Source organism: Ambystoma mexicanum, chromosome 10 (genome assembly GCF_040938575.1).
Source record: "Ambystoma mexicanum isolate Mex_15411 chromosome 10, UKY_AmexF1_1, whole genome shotgun sequence".
NCBI classification, from domain to species: Eukaryota; Metazoa; Chordata; class Amphibia; order Caudata; family Ambystomatidae; genus Ambystoma; species Ambystoma mexicanum.
The window spans coordinates 156,101,319-156,118,239 of record NC_090932.1 but is presented as its reverse complement, the minus strand read 5'-3'; the positions used below and the strand labels follow the sequence as shown (position 1 = coordinate 156,118,239).

The 16,921-nt window shown below is 48.8% G+C and overlaps 1 protein-coding gene across 1 annotated transcript in view; it reads left to right on the top strand.

Moving 5' to 3' along the window:
- The window catches only part of LOC138491245 (disintegrin and metalloproteinase domain-containing protein 9-like), a 2,911,326-nt gene that overhangs the window by 1,282,538 nt on the left and 1,611,867 nt on the right, over nucleotides 1-16,921 (top strand). The window lies entirely within an intron of this gene.

The following is a 16,921-nucleotide window of genomic DNA, read 5'->3' as shown; positions in this document are numbered from 1 at the left end:
TTTATCTGTTATTTTCCCCGTGTAGCTTCTTAAGGCAGAGACCAAAAAGATGAAACCATGTCCCCAAGAAATATGTTCCGGGATTCCTGTCATGGCTATTATTGGCATGGATAGATGGTTCCCTAATACTTGGATGTTTACAGTTGCTTGTGGGAATAAATGGCATCTCCGTGTACACATAGGGACCCTGGTTGAAGTTCTTCAGAGCTTACCAGACCAACCTAATGGCAGTCCTCTTACTTCCTGAGTCTAACTGGGCTTTAACCGGAATTCCCTGGGCCATCACAAGTGTACGGAAACTTTGATTGACCTCCCGTGCCGTATAACTTATCCAAGTGGGCATCTTTGCCATCCAGGAACAAGTTGCAGAGATATTTGAGATTGGTTCAGTTGTTCTGCCCAATCAAGTGTGATTTTGTCAAGAGGTGTTGCTTGTAATGCTGGGTTCAGGATCCCGATCTCCATAGGTTCTCCCTTCGTTTTTTCCAGGACTAAAGTGGCTTTATGTCCTGGTTTCTCGCAGCATAACCCCTCATTACCCCAGGACATGAACTTGACCAGTGTTTTCTCCAGTCAGCTAGTAAGGATGGTCTAGTCTTTGTTTAAGGACTGGTGGGGTGGGAGAGGATTTCTTCAAGGCTGGGCTCTCTTCTCTCCACCGAATGTCAGGTTTTGTGAAACTGGTTTTCTTAGGCCCCATAATTGGTTCCTGCGAGTACGCAGCTCTCTGTTGCGCATTAGTCATTTAGATGCTTCTTCTAAGAAGGGTTCATGTAGCTGATCAACTACTTTTTGTAGATATGGGTGGAAGGAAAGACCAAAATCTCTTTGCCCTCCTCATACGTTTTAGAAATTAACAATTTTTTCAAAAGGTCCTTCACTGTTCACAACATCTAGCAGTGAGTTTCCCCTTATTGTAACTGTGGATGTATTGGTCATATCATATATGTGTTCTTGGGGGATGCACTGCTTCAGCATTTTGTTCTGTGTTGTCCCTTTGGAGCTTTAAGGTTTTAAAAGCCTGCTGAGCTTCTCCTGTTAGAAGAGGGGCAATATGCCAGACCTTGCGTTCTTGGTGCCAGCCTGTAGTCTCTGCCAGTCATTTAAAATTCACAAAGTAGGTGGCTGGATCTTTTCCATTTCTTATTTTCTTTAGATTACCGGTGACAGAGCTGGTTGTTTCCATGTCTCGTTGATAGATCCTCGCAAGACCGTAAGTGTCTCTTGATATTGACCACTACATAGCCAGTTGGGCTTCCGTTAGGGCACTTAATGGGTCTTCCATGGGTGTTGATGGGGAGTCTTTTCCCCCAGAACTTAAATCCTCGTCGGGTGATGTGACTGTGGATTCTGTCACTTCCTCAGCTCGGTCTGTGGGGCTCCTGTACTGCTGGAATGTGAGCCGCCTTCGAGTCTTGGCAGACAGTTTCTGCTAGCTTGGGTTTGTTCCAATCGGCTGGTTATTTTCCGGGTCTCCAGTAACTGTTCTGACAGACACTTCTTTGGTTACTTCACCAGGGCGTTGAGTTTCTGCTGAAGGTTGGTTGTGGCTGGAGGTTGGCCAGATCCAGCCGATTTGCAGCAGGCCTCCGATTCCTCTGGTAGAAAGTCAAGAATAAGGAATTTCAGTCACACCTCTACTTCCCAGATCTCTTGGTTGAGCGGTTTAGCTGTTGGGGTCCTCCAAGTGCTCCTGCATCTGACTTCTGTCTCTCTCATTCTCTCTTGTTTTCTCTCTCTCTCCACCTCCTCAGGTCACTCCCTCCTAGCCCAGACTCCCCGTGAATCACAAGATGGTCACTAGAGATTGGTAACCGCTACTTTCTAAGATCTGTCTGGCTAGTGGTGAATTTATTAAGGGAATCAACTTATCTCTCTTGCTCCCTACAATGGGGTCCCACAAGAAGAATGCTTTTAAGAAGTGCTGATTTCCAATTACCCAGGTGACACTCTTTCTTTACTGTTCATGTTCTTGTACTCTCATGCTCTTTCTTTCCTTTCCCTTCCTCCTAATCTCCCTTTTCTTCCTCCAACACTCATCTTTCTTTCCATCTCTCTTCTCTTTCCGTCCCTCCAATTTTCTGCATCTACTTCTGGCTTTGTCCCCCCTACTACTAACCACTTCCCTCACTACTTCTTTCCACTCCATACTCCTATATATACAAATTATTATGTCCCGTCCTGTTTCCTCCATGCTGCATGGGCGTCCCTCGCTGCGGACGGGAGACAGAACCTTTTTCACCCGAATAAAACTTCCCCTTTAAATTTCGAGGCACGCGGGGCATGGCCCTGGGAGCACGTGCTCCCCTGACTCTGCCCACCGGCGCCACTCCTCAGTCCGCTTTTCCATGTCGAAAAGGGCTGTTCCCTACGTCTGACCCTCACGCTCTTTGCCTCTGCTGCCTTGGCCCCGATAATGGCTGGGAGGGTTGTACCGCTTGTGATGCGCTTACACTGCGCGGTGTGAAGAACAGGTTAGCTTGGTGGAGAGCTCTTCGAACGATCACCTCTAGAGGACTTGAAGAACTTGGTCAAGCACAAGTTAATGCCCAAGGTAGGGCCAGTTATTTCATCCGCCCCCTGCAAGGCGATTTCTTCCCCAGGAAATGTCCAAGTGGGAAGGACCATTCAGGTTCTGACATCAGCACAGGTACCGATGCTGCTTCAGGTACCGGCCGATAGGCCGAGCGGTCACTAGATCCTGCCGGTGACGTCGCTGAGGGACCGAAGGTTCTTTTACTGGGTGTCCACTCAAGGGGCTATGCCCTACTACCAGACAAATGTCTGAGGGGGCGCCTGTACGCAGCACTACCGGCGACACAGCCGAGGACACAACGCCTACCAGGCCCTGTCCTGAGGTGCAACGTAGGAAGGTAGGCCTCAAGCTTCACTGCCAAGAGTGCTGGAGGAGGCCGGGCCCAGCGTGGCAAGCACCACGACACAGGCACGTGGCATACAGCCTGACAAAATGACTGCCGCGCCATACAAAATGGCAGCTTGTCTGACGCCACCCCCTTTTGGAGAGCAGGTGGGAGAACGAGTTTCCAGCTGGTACTGGTCTTCGCCAGGTGCGTGGCCTACAACATATCTTTCAGCGTTGTAGGGCAGATACACCTCACATGCAGTAATGCAGAGCACGCCCAGGCCTCAGCAACCTCAGGGCCCTACTCCTACTACCACGCCACCTAGCGCCCCACTGGCCTGTGAGGAAAGTTTTTTTTTAAAGTTCTGCACTCTTATGAGGTCCCCTCAGATGAGTGCCATCCTTTGGGATGTGATCAGGGACATGCTACCTCCAGTCCCTCCACTAGCACCCGTTGTCATCCCTCCTATGGCTCCAGCACCTCAGGCCCCAGCACAGCCCCAGCTGCCCACGCCAGGCCAGGCCCCACCGTTCCGGCACCCCTGCCTCCTGTAGCCCAGGCTGTTCCACACTTGCCTCCACAGCAGCCTCTGGCTCCGGTCAGCACACCTCAGCCTTCGGCGCCCAGTACTCCTCCACCTGTTCCAGTCCATCAAAACTCCCTGGCGGACACCAGATGAGGAGGAGGACCACGACACGCCGGCTTCAGCCAAGGCATTCCATGAACTGCTCGCAGGTCTGGCCGAATACTTGGGGCTTCCACAACCCGAGTGTGAGGCAGAAACCTGTGCAGTTCCCTTAGGGACCACTGCAAAAAAAGGCTTAAGACTACAGGTGTTGGCAGTAAACCCAATTGGTAGCAGTCTGTACCACCCAGATTTACCTGGTAGCTGTGGCTGAGCAGTCAGACTTCTCTCAAGAAGAGTTAGACAGTATATAGAGTATACAAGATAGGTACCAAAATACAGTAGCACAAGCAAACACTGACCAGAGCTTTGGTATCAAAGTATATAATTATTTATTTAAAGACTCACTTAGAAACACTCCAGCACTATTATTGTAAGCAAGTTCAAAACACAGTCACTATTAATATATATACATCCCTTATCCCATATTAGACAAGTCTTAGTTAACACCACTTATTTTCAGACAGAGGTGAGCGCTTAACTAAAGATGGCACTCCAATAAGTTATCAAAAAAGGGAGGGAAAAGGCAGAAATTAGAAAAGCACACAACACAATACTTTAGAAGCACCCAGCAAGGCAGGAAAGTCAAAGTCTACTTGTGAGCAAAAAGTTCAGAGGCCAGGCTCCCTCTTAGAGAGAGTAGAACACCAATGCGCCCAAGATCACACAGTTTAAAAGGCTTGAAAAGTCTTGCAGAGAGTTCAAAAAGGAATTAGCTCAGCTCAGAAAAGTTCAGTTAGCCAGCCTATGGCCAACCCAAGTGGTAAATCGAGGATTTAAGAGACACCCCACACAGACCGTTGCGAGGGAGGCCAGGCGGACACAGTACCTTGAAAGTGGAGAGAATCCTCCAGCGGGGACAGTTGTTCCTGGCAGTGGGTGCAAGTCGCAGCTTCGTCCAGAGGAAGAGAAGATGTCGACGTGGAGGAAGGCTGAAGGTTGTTGCACTGCCAGGGAAGAATCCAGCCGCGGAGTTCTCCGGTAAAAGGTACTACCCTTTTATTCGCTTGGCACAGGCAAGGCGGCCACGAGATGATCCGGGAAGGCGAAAAAGGCGGGCAAACTGGTTATCCCCACCAGTCAAAGGAAGAAGACTCTTCGGGATGAAGATCTCCTCTGTCGTTGGAAGAAGTGGTGAGGCGGTTCAGGAGGGCTCCACCGGTGGTGTCATCATTGCAGGTCGGCTCAGCTTCTCCCTCTTTGGATTCTTTGGTCCTGTGGCGACTTTTCAAGTTCCAGTCCCCAAAGCCCTGCTTTTATGCAGAAAACCCCCATTCATCAGTCCTAGCTGTCACTCAAACATGCTAAGTGGTGAGCCGGGCGGCTCACCACTGGGCCAATCACACAAGAGTGCGACTTGAGTTGCTTAAGTGTAGAAGGCCGCCAAAAAGTGGAACAAAGGGCTCGACTTGGGTTGGAGTTACAGAGGCGAACACAAACGCCATTTTAAAACCGAGTCCTGGCAAAAAGACCCAACCGGGGAATAAATATTAAATGAATAACCCAGCGGTATCTTTAACATTGCACCAAAAAGTGATGCGTATAAAATGAATAGAAAAATCCCATAGTAAATATTCTTAAGGAATATTTTGCGTGGTAACCACTGCCACCAGCCAGAAACTCGACGAGGGGGGACTGCACAGTGCCCCCTCGAAAAAAAGACCCCGGGGGCAATGTAATTACCCCTACCAGTACTTCCACAATATGATGGTTTGTACTGGTTCTGTTCCCAATTTAAGACTAGTAAAGTCAATGGTGACTTTACATGCCCTGGGAGACAGTAGTCAGTCCAAGGGTATGGAGTCTATGTTTGGGGGTCACTATGACACCCCTGTGTTACTGCACTGAGGGTGCTGTGTAACACACTTACCAAAAACCACATGAAACCCTATGGAGTAAAAGACCCCATAGCCCATAAAACACATTACAAAGTCAAAGGATATCTCAAATCATGTCTAAGAGTGGGAGAAAAAGAGTCTCACTCTTAGCAGGAGAAAAAAATAAACCCCAAAAATCCAGCAAAGCTGCTGGGGGACTCACTAGGTTTGGGAAAGTAGCCTTAACAGAGAATTCTCCCTAACACCGAGGTTGAACAACCAGAGGTGGGGGTACTGGCCGAGGTCCTCACTCTACGCCCTCTGGTTAGAACACAGATTCCGATGCAGAAGGAGGATGTCGCCTTAGCCAAAAAGGGATGGCTTAAACCTCATTCAGCACAGCCTACCAATCAGCGCCCAAACGCCAATTTCAGGCTATTGGAGGGGGAACCACTCTTGCTGCCGGCACACCCTCAACCACACTCCACAGTGATTGCCGCGGCCTCACTCTACTCCAAACCTCAGTCTTCCTCGGCTACCTCATCCTTGGCGCTCCTAGGCAAGGAGGAGAAGATCTTGGAGGCATATAGAAAGAAGGTCAATTCCATTGCCTCGCTGCACCTGCGTCAGTCTAATGCGGACGCTATGCTCGCAGCCATTAATCAGAGACCTTGGTAGGAAATAGCCAACTTCCTTCCGGAACTTCCAGTACAGAGTCAGGCGCGCTTCAAGGCGGGGTTGACAGAAGCAAAGATGGTGGCTCAAGACATCATGGAGTCCACAGTCGTTCATATAGACACTGTGCCATTTGAATCGCTACGCACATGAGGAGAACCACCTGGCTACAGGCTACCAAGTTCAACCTGGACGTCCAGGAACGCATATTGGACCTGCCATTCGAGGGTGGTGACCTCTTTCATTCCGCCACAGATTATGAGCTTAATAATAAGAAAAAACAGTTCCCAGACTGCAAAATCCTTATCTATCCTCACGAAGTCCACGCCCAAGATGTACAGCCAGACACACCAGAGTTCCGACAAGGGGCAGGCCTTCGCCAGGTTCCGGGGCTTCCAGGAACGAAGCTCAAGACAGCCGGACCGGTCTCCAAGTCAGCACTGCCGTAAATAGCACAAGGCGGGGAGTAAGTGCTTCTTTCAGTCCACCTCTCCTGCCCCAGCCTCAGAGGGGAAGAAGGCATAACCCTCCCCTCCGGGTCCAATGTCTCCAGTGGGGCGCAGGTTTGCCCTTCACGCACAATATTGGCACATGAGGTTTGTTGGCACATGAGGTTCGCAGACACCTGGATCCTCTCAGTAGTGTCCACTGGCTACGGCATACCCGTTCCTCCCTCCCCTCTCTCCTCTCCTCCACTCCCCCAGATTGGGAGAGTAACTCTGTTGGCAGAAATTCAATCACTCGTAGAGAGTCAGGCAGTGGAAGAAGTCCCAGCCTCCCAGCGGGGCTTGGGCTTCTACTCCAGGATTTCTGCCATACACAAGAGGTACCAGGCTGGCCTGAGAGTTGTGTTGGACCTTTCCACCTTGAACCTTTCCCTCCCTCTTCAAAAGGTCAAGATGGTTACCCCACCGCTTATTGCAGAGCCACTGTGCAAAGAAGACTGGATGTGCTCCCTGGAACTGAAGGACGCATACCTACACGTCCCAATTTGGCAGCCTCATCAGTCCTTTCTGAGGTTCAGGATCATGGGCTTTCATTTCCAATACAAGGTTCAACCCTTTGGCCTCAATTCAGCCACCAGGGTTTTTACCAGACTCATGAATGCGTTGGCATCCCTTCTCAGGGCCCAGGGTCACCATGTATCTCCATACCTAGATGACTGGGTCGTCAGGGCGAGATATCCAGAGGCGGTCCATCACACCTCCTCCATCCTCATGAATATGCTACACGAATATGGATTTACTATCAGTCTCAAGAAGTCACTGCTGGATTCTACACAGAACCTAACATTCCTGGGTCTCATCTGGGGTATGAACTCTGTGAGAGTTTTCCCCTCGGAGGACAAGATCACAGCCATCAGAAGGGCCACGGGTCATTTTGTCAGCAGATCCGTGGCCTCGGCATGGTGGTACCAACACCTCTTGGGTATCATGGCGGGATGTCTACTGGCAGTGCCATACACAAGGCTCAAAATGAGACGATTGCAACTGCACTTCATAGCCTCATGCAGTCAGGAGCGGGGTTCCCAGGCAGAATTCGTCAGCATTCCTCCCTTTCTCCACCAGGACCTTGTCTGGTGGAGCAAGGACTGCAATCTGAGGATAGGCAGGCCCTTTGGGCAACCATCATCGCAGGTTACCATCACCACATACTCTTCCTTGGAGGGTTGGGGAGCCACCTAGTCCAACTGGAGGTGCCCCCAGTTGGCATCCTGGCGGGGACAGGGCTGGGGCTCTCTGGGCGACGTGATGCAGATCCAATGGGACACATGAACGCGTATGCATTCCCTCCCACTCCCTTGGTTCACAGGGTAATCTGCAAGATCAGGGAGGCTGGCACCTCCGTGTCATCCTGATAGCTCTGTGGTGACCTGCAAGGCCATGGTTCTCAGAACTTCTCAGTCTTTCAGATCAGGTTGGTGCACCTTCCGCTGGTCCCAGCTCACCTACTCTCACAGCAGGGAGACACGGTCATCCACTCCTGCCCCCCCTGCCCATAAGTTAGCCCTTGCAGCATGGTTCCTGAACAGGTCACACTAAGGCATCTACACCTGCCATAGACTAACCTGGACATTATACAAGGCGCTAGAAGCGATGCTACCAGGAGACACTACAAAAACAAGTGGGCTAGGTTTTGCCACTGGACTGCATCAAAGAAGGTCGATCCATTGACCTGGACGATGTCCTACCCTTCTCGGCACATCTCGCAAACACAGGAGTGCAGATGGACACATGTCGCACCTATCGGGCGGCAATCGGAGCCTACCGGAACTCGGAGAAGGAGGTATTTTCTTCCGCTAATCCGGTGGTTAAGAGACATCTGGCGGGCCTCAACCAGGCTTTTTCGCTTATCAAGAAGCCACATCCGGTGTGGCACCTTAACGTGGTCCTGGATGCCCTGGTGCATAAATCATTCAAACCCATGGCGTTCACGGTCATCAGACTAGCCACCATTAAGACAGCCCTCCTGCTGGGCCTTACATCTGCACGAGTGTTAGCGAAATCCAAGCTCTGGTGACTTCAGAGCCTTATGCTACTTTCCATAAGGACAACAGGTCCTTAGAACGCACCCCTCATTCTTACCCAAGGTGGTCTCCTCATTTCATCTGAAGGAGGCGATTGTTTTACCCACTTTGTTTGCTGCCCCTAAGGACGATGTTCAGAGGGTTCTGCACTGTCTAGACGTCAGGTGCGCTCTAAATATCTACCTGGACAGAACCAAGAGCTTTCTGCAAATCTGAGACTCTGTTTGCCACCTTCGGTGGGTCAAGGCCAAGCTGTCAAGCTTCCAAGGCCTCCATAGCGAGATGGATGGTAGCTGCCATCAAAGAGGCTTATGAGGGGCAGCACAAACCTCCCCGGCAAATATGCATGCCCACACCCGGACACAGATAAAGTTTTGCCAGGCAGGGTCTGAAGGTTAAGCCTGGGTTTTTAAGGTATAGTCCAGTAGTGGAGTCCAGATCGATTGAAATTGGTGAAAGTTTCCCTCTTTAGCAGCCGTAACCTTCTCTGCCACCAGCACATCCCAAACCTTAATCCACCATAAAGCCAAGTCCAGGCCCTCTACTGACTTCCAGCGACTCGCGATAGTAATGCGAGCGCCAGCAGCAAATGTGTCAACAACCTCGCACGTACCCCGGATTTCGGGAATATACCTCTGTGTGTGGCCCCGAGGAGCAAAGTTTTGGGACACATCAAGAATTTGCTGCCTGTGATAGCTTCTATGGTCTCCACAATGGTTTCACAGAAGGAAGGAATCGGGGGGACAATCCCACCACATTGGAAGTAAGAGCTACTTGCCCCACAGTCTCGCCAACAAGAGGGGGGAATCGAAGCCTGGAAGTGATGTATCTGTGCTGGGGGATAGTACCAGCAGAACAGAAGGTTCAAGGTGCACTCCCTTGTTGATCATGCATCTGGAAGAGGAGTGGCCCTTGGCCCAGATATCTAGCCACTCTACATCTTCCAGTTGGTGGCCCAAGTCGGCTTCCCATCGGGTCATATAGTCCGGGTGGCGGGAAGTCAATGGATCCTCCCTCAAATGTTTAGACAGTTTTGAGATCCCGCCTGTGCCTAATCCTTCCCAGGTTGTCAGTTCAAGAGGGCTCAGAGTTCGAGTGGCCTTCTGCCTTACTTCTGGGAGCGTGATCCAATGACGTAACTGAGTGTATGGGAACCTGTCTGTTTCCGAAAAGTGGAATTCCTTTTTGCATTCCTCAAAAGAGCGTGGTTGGCCCTCGTCAGATAGCTGTGTCAGTGTGAGTAGACTCCCTTCCTCCAGTCGCAAAAGCTTCTGAGTGCATACTCGGTGTGAAGGCAGGGTTGCCAAAGACTAAAGACAATGGGTCTATGTCCCTAGGGATCTTTTCCCCTTTAGCGTTTGGTCCCATGCCTTTAGGGTAGCTTTTGTTGATGAGAGCAGGTACTGCCATTGTTTTGGTATCTTATGGATGATAAAGGGTAGGAAGCGGAGAGGGAGAGAAATTCTGGATTGTTCGATCTCCATCCATTTCGGTGGGGGAGCACTGTACATCCATGTGAACCGGTTTGAAAGCTGAGCCGCCTCTGCCTATTTACGTAGATTGGGAACCCCCAGACTCTGAAGCCGGGATCCACTCATCATCACCTTCTTAGGGATCCTAGATTTCTTACCCCGCCATATGAATCCCAGGAGTTTACGTTGGAGCCGGTCCAATACTATTTTTGGAATTTCTACCGGGAGGGATGAGCAAAAGTAAAGTAGGCGAGGGAGTAAGTTCATTTTCACTGCTGTGATTCGGCCCATCAATGAAATCTCCCGGCCTGCCCATCTTTCTAGATCCTTTTCTAGTGATTTAATGAGGAGAGGAAAGTTGCCCACAAAGAGATCAGCTGTCAGCCGGACCCCCAGATATTCAATAGATATGGTAGCCCAGTGGATTGGACATACTGATTGAAGGGAAGTGATGTCCTCTGGTGATAGCCCCACCCCTAATGCCATTGATATCCCATCATTTATTTCAAACCCTGCTACTTGGCCGAAGGCTTGGAGTTCTTGTAGGGCTGCTTGAAGGGAAAGTTGAATGTTAGTAATAGAAAGAAGTACATCATCAGCGTACCGATATATCTTGTGTGGAGAATGGTGAGCCCCAACCCCTTGAATTGAAACATCCCTATGTATTTGTTGCGCCATTGGTTCCATGAGGGCAAACAGAAGGGGTTAAGTGGGGGCAACACTGTCGTGAATTGGAGGTGAATGTTCCCTGCTAACCTGGAGTAAGTTGCTCAGGGAGAAATAGTCGGTAGCTTTCATTCTCCTAAATTGGGGTCCAAAATCGAAAGCCCCTAGGGTTAAATGCATAAAGGACCAGTCCACCTTATCAACCGCCTTGGTTGCGTCTAGGGCTTGGAGGGCCATCTTCCCTTTATTCTTAGTGGTAGACTCTATTAGATTGAATGCCGCCTGATGTTATCTCCAGTCTTCCTACCCTGGATAAAGCCTGCTTGATCTGCATTAATCAGTGTGGGGATGAGTGGGGCTAAGCGATTTGCTAACAACTTCGATTAAATATTTGCGTCGATATTCAGGAGAGAAATCGGCCTATAAGAGGCACACTCTCTTGGATCCTTACCAGGTTTCAATAATAGTATCGTAGTAGAGGCTTGCATGGAGAGGGTCACCCTACCCACTTCTCTAAAGGAGTTCAAAAGGGCTGTTAGAGGAGAGAGCAGTTGTCTACTGAAGAGTTTGTAAAATGTTGGTGAAAATCCATCAGGGCCCTGAGCGAGTGGCTAACAATGCATCTGGCGGTCCCTGCTGTATACCGCAAAATGTATGGAAGGCTCTTGTTCCGTCACCATGAAGGTCTTCCCTTGCCAGAAGAGCCCGGGTCAGGATATATACAGGCGAAGGCAAGTAGGATTCAAGAGATCCCTTTCCCCTTGTGCGTTACCTGATGTTCACTGGAAGAGGGTTTCACTACAGGAAGTGTCCACTACTCTCAACTGGCGGTGGAGATAAACTATGGGCTAATGTAACGCTTACCTGGACTCCTCAGGAGCGTAATACCCCTTCAGCCTGTAGACCTGATACCTTGAAGCCTTTAGGATTCTTTTTCTGTTAGGACAGACAGATAACAACAATATATATGCTATAAAAACTATTAACTGAGATAACTACGATATGAGGTGTGTATAAACACCTAAAATGTACTCCCCTCTAACTCTAGTGCTAAATTCCCTTCTCACGTGTGTTTTGTAATTGTGGAGCTCTCCATCCTGCTTTTAACAGGGGCGCGTTGAGATGGTGAAACTTTTGCAAAAACGTTGCATACTGAAGAACTCGATAATTCTTTGAAGGAGAGTGTCTATCTTTTTAAAGAATGAGTCTTTAGGTAGGTAAGCAGATGAAGATACTGTAGTCCTTAAGAGTTTTAAATGATTCCTACGTTGGAGAGATCTCTCGTGTTAATTACTTTTGTCTTTTCCCCTTTTTGCAGGTTCTAGGGATTTGGAGCGCTGACTACAAATGATGCGCACTTTAAAAGATGAGTTTTCTTTATGAAGAAAGAACTATGGATGCGGGATGGCTGCAGAGTTACTCAGGATGAGAAAATGTTAAAACGTAAGCTCACCAACTCAGAGTAACTGCAACCTTCAAAAGTGGAGCGCGGTAACAACTGTGAAGAGATACCTTGATGAAACGTTAGGTACGTAAGTACATTAAAAAACGTCTTCTCTTTGAATCTGTAAAGTTTGTTTTTTATAATTAAATACCTTTTGTGTTTTCTGCAGGGTTTCGGAACGCTGAGAGAAAACCTTTGGAAGATGCTGCAGCTGCGACTGAAAACCTCTGACTGAGGATGCTGCGGCTGCGAGTGAAAACGTCTGAGGAGATGCTGCGAACAAACAGATATTCTTCAACGAATATGACAGCGTTGAAGGAAAACATCTGTCAGGTAAGTCTTATCTGTGGTTTGTGATGCTCTGTAATTTGTTGCAAGAACTAATATTTCTCTTATCTTTGGTTTCTTTAGATTCTGTGAGGAGAAACACTGGTAGTGTTACACTGCTGTCTGCGGAGAAGACGCGAAGCGCGCGTTCCAGCAGAGGTGGGGCTTAAGTAGCTCCCTATGACAAATGAAGAGAACCGTGCTGCTGCTTGTAAATGGATCCTCTGGGCGGCCATCTTATGAGTATGGAATTACTATTGGAACCCATGGAAGTCTATGGGATTGGATGCTGTGAATGGTGTAACTGTCATATGTGCCAGGCTAACACCCACCTTTGAACTTCTGATTGATGTAATGTGTTCTGCCTAGCTTGAATGTCTGAGTGAAGACTATGTTTTCTGACTGGGATCATGACAACTAATCTGCCGTGGAAGCAGAGGGCCTGTGCGTTGATCCGCTGGCTAAGGGAGCAGGGGGAGCAGGCTGAAAGTTTTAACTTTACATTTGAGCTTTTAGGAGCTCTCTCCCACCCTATGTGCCGCCCGTGTTCTAGTGAGCGCGGGCTCCATTCTGGTATGCCTCCTACGTGGCATTAGGGGACTGCTGTGATCTACTCGCCATGAAGGCTTAAAGCCTGCTTGCACTTTGGTGCCTGGCCAACGTCAATGGAGTAGAAGCGCAGGCCATCAGAGTCCCGCCGGCGAGGGCACAGGGGATGAAGCCGCCACTGACAACCTGTGTTCTGGGCTCCCTGGGGTGCTCCCGCAGCAAGTGTGTCGCCGCCCCTCCTGGGATGGTTGTTCACCCAAGGGGCTGGCGTGTGGTTTGTTCCTCACCCGGGACCTCTGCCTCACGTTGAGGGTGATCCGGCAGGCTGGTGTTAGCGTATGCGTGCTGCAGGTCTCTAGGCTCCCACTGGAGGAGGAGCAGCAAAGAAGGAGCAGCTGTCACACTGCTCCAGGCGTGCTCCGGCATCTCTGTAGTCCCCGCACCACCTGTCCCTCTTAGAGAAAGACGCTCACCCCAAGGAATGGTCTTTTTTCTTCAGCCGGGGCTGTCGGCTCGCCGTGCAGTGGTACGATGGGGAGGAGGGTGGGTTATATCATGCTTGATTTCCAGCAGGATCACTGCTCGTTTGCTTCGTTAACAGTGCCACAGCACCATTTTAGGAGTTAGTTGCAGACAATACGCTATTGCCGACTTGAGCGTTTAGTTCAGTCTCCGGGCTGCTTCATGTCTCTGATGCTGTCAAAGCATGCCTGACGCCTTCAGGATCTGATTGCTGGTGGCCTGCGCCCTGGCATCAAGCGGGAAATGCTATTCTTCAGTTAATCCGATGGGCTGCTGGCCACGCCCCCAATTTAGTACTTTTTGATTACAGCCAGGGACATGTAGAAAAGACAGAGACTGGGGCACTCTCAACTCCCTCAACTTGCCTATGCGGCAAAACTGTCTCTGGAAAATACCCTGGTAGGCCACATGCTTGAGAATAAGAGGGGTCCCCATTCCCCTTCGACAGGATCAGGTTGTTGACACTGTCACAACTGTCAAGTGGCCCCGTCCTTGTGGTCCACTTTCTGGGAACATAGTGACTTGTAAGCCCCCTTTTCAATCCTATTCTTGCAAGACATACCCTTTGAACAGTGACATTGCTGCAATATTGTGTCTGAACACCCCTGCTCAAGTACCCAGAGTGCCATTCTATACAATAGTCTGCATTACCTCTGGTCTATTTACAGTGGTGGGTTTTTGCTCATTTATTTTGTTAGCTGATGGCATCTTTTATTCAGTTCTTTACTGGCCTTTTCAACAGTACAGTCATGGTTCAGCAAGGTTTTAACATTCTTTGGGATATCAGTCGTAGACCACATCCCCAATAGCAACACATTGGGATCACAATCTATTGGGAGGTCAAATACCTGAGTCATCTCCTGCACCATTTTCCTCCAGTATCTTTGCGGTTTATGGCAACTCCACACCATATGTAGGAACGTTTCTTTTTCCTTAGGGCATCTTGGGCAGTTAGCGTTTCCCTCGTTCTGCATCTTACGTCTCTACGGATTAACAGGCTCTATGTAAATAGTGAAACCTAATTAGATTAAGTTTTGCTGATATTGCTACTTCCCACTGCAATTATAAAATTTCATTGCAGTCATTATCCTCAACCAAACCAAGATATTCCCCACCCCCCTTCAACTTCAGGTTTCTTACTGAAGTTGTTAAATGGGCTGGCATGGCCCTATATATGGGGGATACCGGTTTACTTTTTATTTCCATGTCAAACTTGTTTCTTTCGAGCCGGAAGTCATGAGGAAAGGGGCTCCCAGTCCCTAAATGATCTCTCAGTGCGTGCCATAGTTGTAAATATGTATAGTCTTTTTATTCTATATCTAATTGCTTATTGAGGTCCAGGTGTGACTTAAGCTTGGACCCCTTCATTACATTGTCTATCATCTTGATCCCCTTTTCACTCAAGTTGCCAAACCAACTAAGAATCAGGACTCTTTTAATACATCCATTCTCCCAGAGTGGTGATGTTAGTTTCTCTTCCCATCCGTTACTGGGTAGTTTGAGTCCAGGCATATCTAACTGATTTAGTTACCATGGGACCCTGCATTTTTTTTCTCATAAAGTAGACTGCCCCCCCATCCCCCCAAACCCCTATTTTAATTCTGTGTCTAAGACCCCCTGTTTTTCTCTGAGGTATATCCAATCATTTACTACTTCTATTTGAGAAGCGCAATAGTAAACCTTTACGTTCGGAAGCTGGAGTCCCCATGCCCTTTGGGATTTGTATAGCGTTGCTCTCTTAACTTGCAGGGTTCTATTCTGCCACAGGAAGGATCAGGTAATTCTCTCAATCTCCTTGAATCTGGTGGTCATTGTGGAATTCTGGATCATATATAGGAGCCAGGGAAATGTGATAATTGTGTATATACCCATTCTAGTGTTTTATGTCTGTTTCGAAACTGTTAAGAGTTGGGGATACATTCCCTCTGTTATCGTTAGAAGGAACCCTCTTATATCATTCTCTGTACCCTGCATTCTAGGTAGTAAATGTACTTGTTCCAATTTATCTTTTGACCAGCATGTCTACCAAATTACTTTATCAGTTCCATCAATCTCGATATTGACCTGTTTGGTCTTGTCGGGTAAATCAGTATATTGTCAGTGTACAGTGAAATCATTTCCTCTCCTCTCTCAACTCGTGTAATCCCTGACAATTGCTAATCTTGCCTCATCCATACCACTATAGGTTCTAATATCAACGCAGAAAGAAGTAGAGAGGTGGGTCATCCTTGCGTTGTTCCCCTTTCCAATTCCATGCTGCCCAAGATTAACCAGTTGACCTTTACAGGAGCCTTACCCAATTAGTAAACCTAGGTCCAAAACTCCTTCTGATCATGATTCCAAACATATAGGGCCTCATTACAAGTCAGATGGAATGGATTAACGGGGTCCGCTAATGGGTGCGGACCGTTATTCCCATTCTGCCTAATTACGAGGTCCCCTCGCGTGACCCGGTAAGGACGTATCGTTACTGGGTCCTGCGAGGGGACCAGGGAGCTAACAACGGGCAGGTCATAATCGGCCCGTTGTTAGCCCCTTTTCCCACTCCCATTGAGCCCTATGGGGGCTCGAATGGGAATGGGGAAGGTCCGGGCCCGGGTTCCCTGAGGGAGGAATTACCGGGCCCTCCGAACCCGGAATGGCCCGGTAATACCCCATCCAGGGAACCCAGACCCGGTATTGGGGGCAGCCAAACCCGTAATGAGGCCCATAGGTGTCAAGCCACTGAGTCAAAGGCCTTGTGTGCATCTATTGAGAGAACGCTTGCTGGGTCATTCCTCCTCTTTGCCCATTCAAGGGCTATAGAAAGTCTCCTTAACCCTTTAAGTGCCATGGGTATTTCTCCCCAGTGCCAGGGCCTTTTTTGGTGATGTCGGTATGTGGCCATTCAATGTAACTTTTTGTTACATGAGATATCTCAGACAAATTTGGCTCCTTTTTTTCCCACATGTAGGCGGTCGTAACGCCACCTAGGAATCCTAGGTTGCTGTAGGGGGGTGAGTGAAAATAAGCAAAAAGGGCGAAAATGTTGGGTTTTTTCAAAAAATGTCAATAAAATGATGTACAAAGAAGCCTGTGTTTTTTTCCTTGTAAGAGCTAGGAACAAATGGTTTGCTGTGCTGAGTTCTCCAATTTCCTGGCTTTCAGGAACAGGTTGAGTGGGAACGAAAATAAATTATTTTGATGTGGTTATCAACCGTTTTGTGAGAGGTAGGCGATTGTGGCCATTTTTGCCAATTGGACATGCATGGATGGAATGGAAGAAAAGGGTAGGAAAGCCGAAATTGGAGGACAGAAAGGCATATATTTCTAAAAAGTAGACAAAATTCCAACTTTAGGAAGGGGTGATTTGCGTAGGTCAGGCAACAACTAG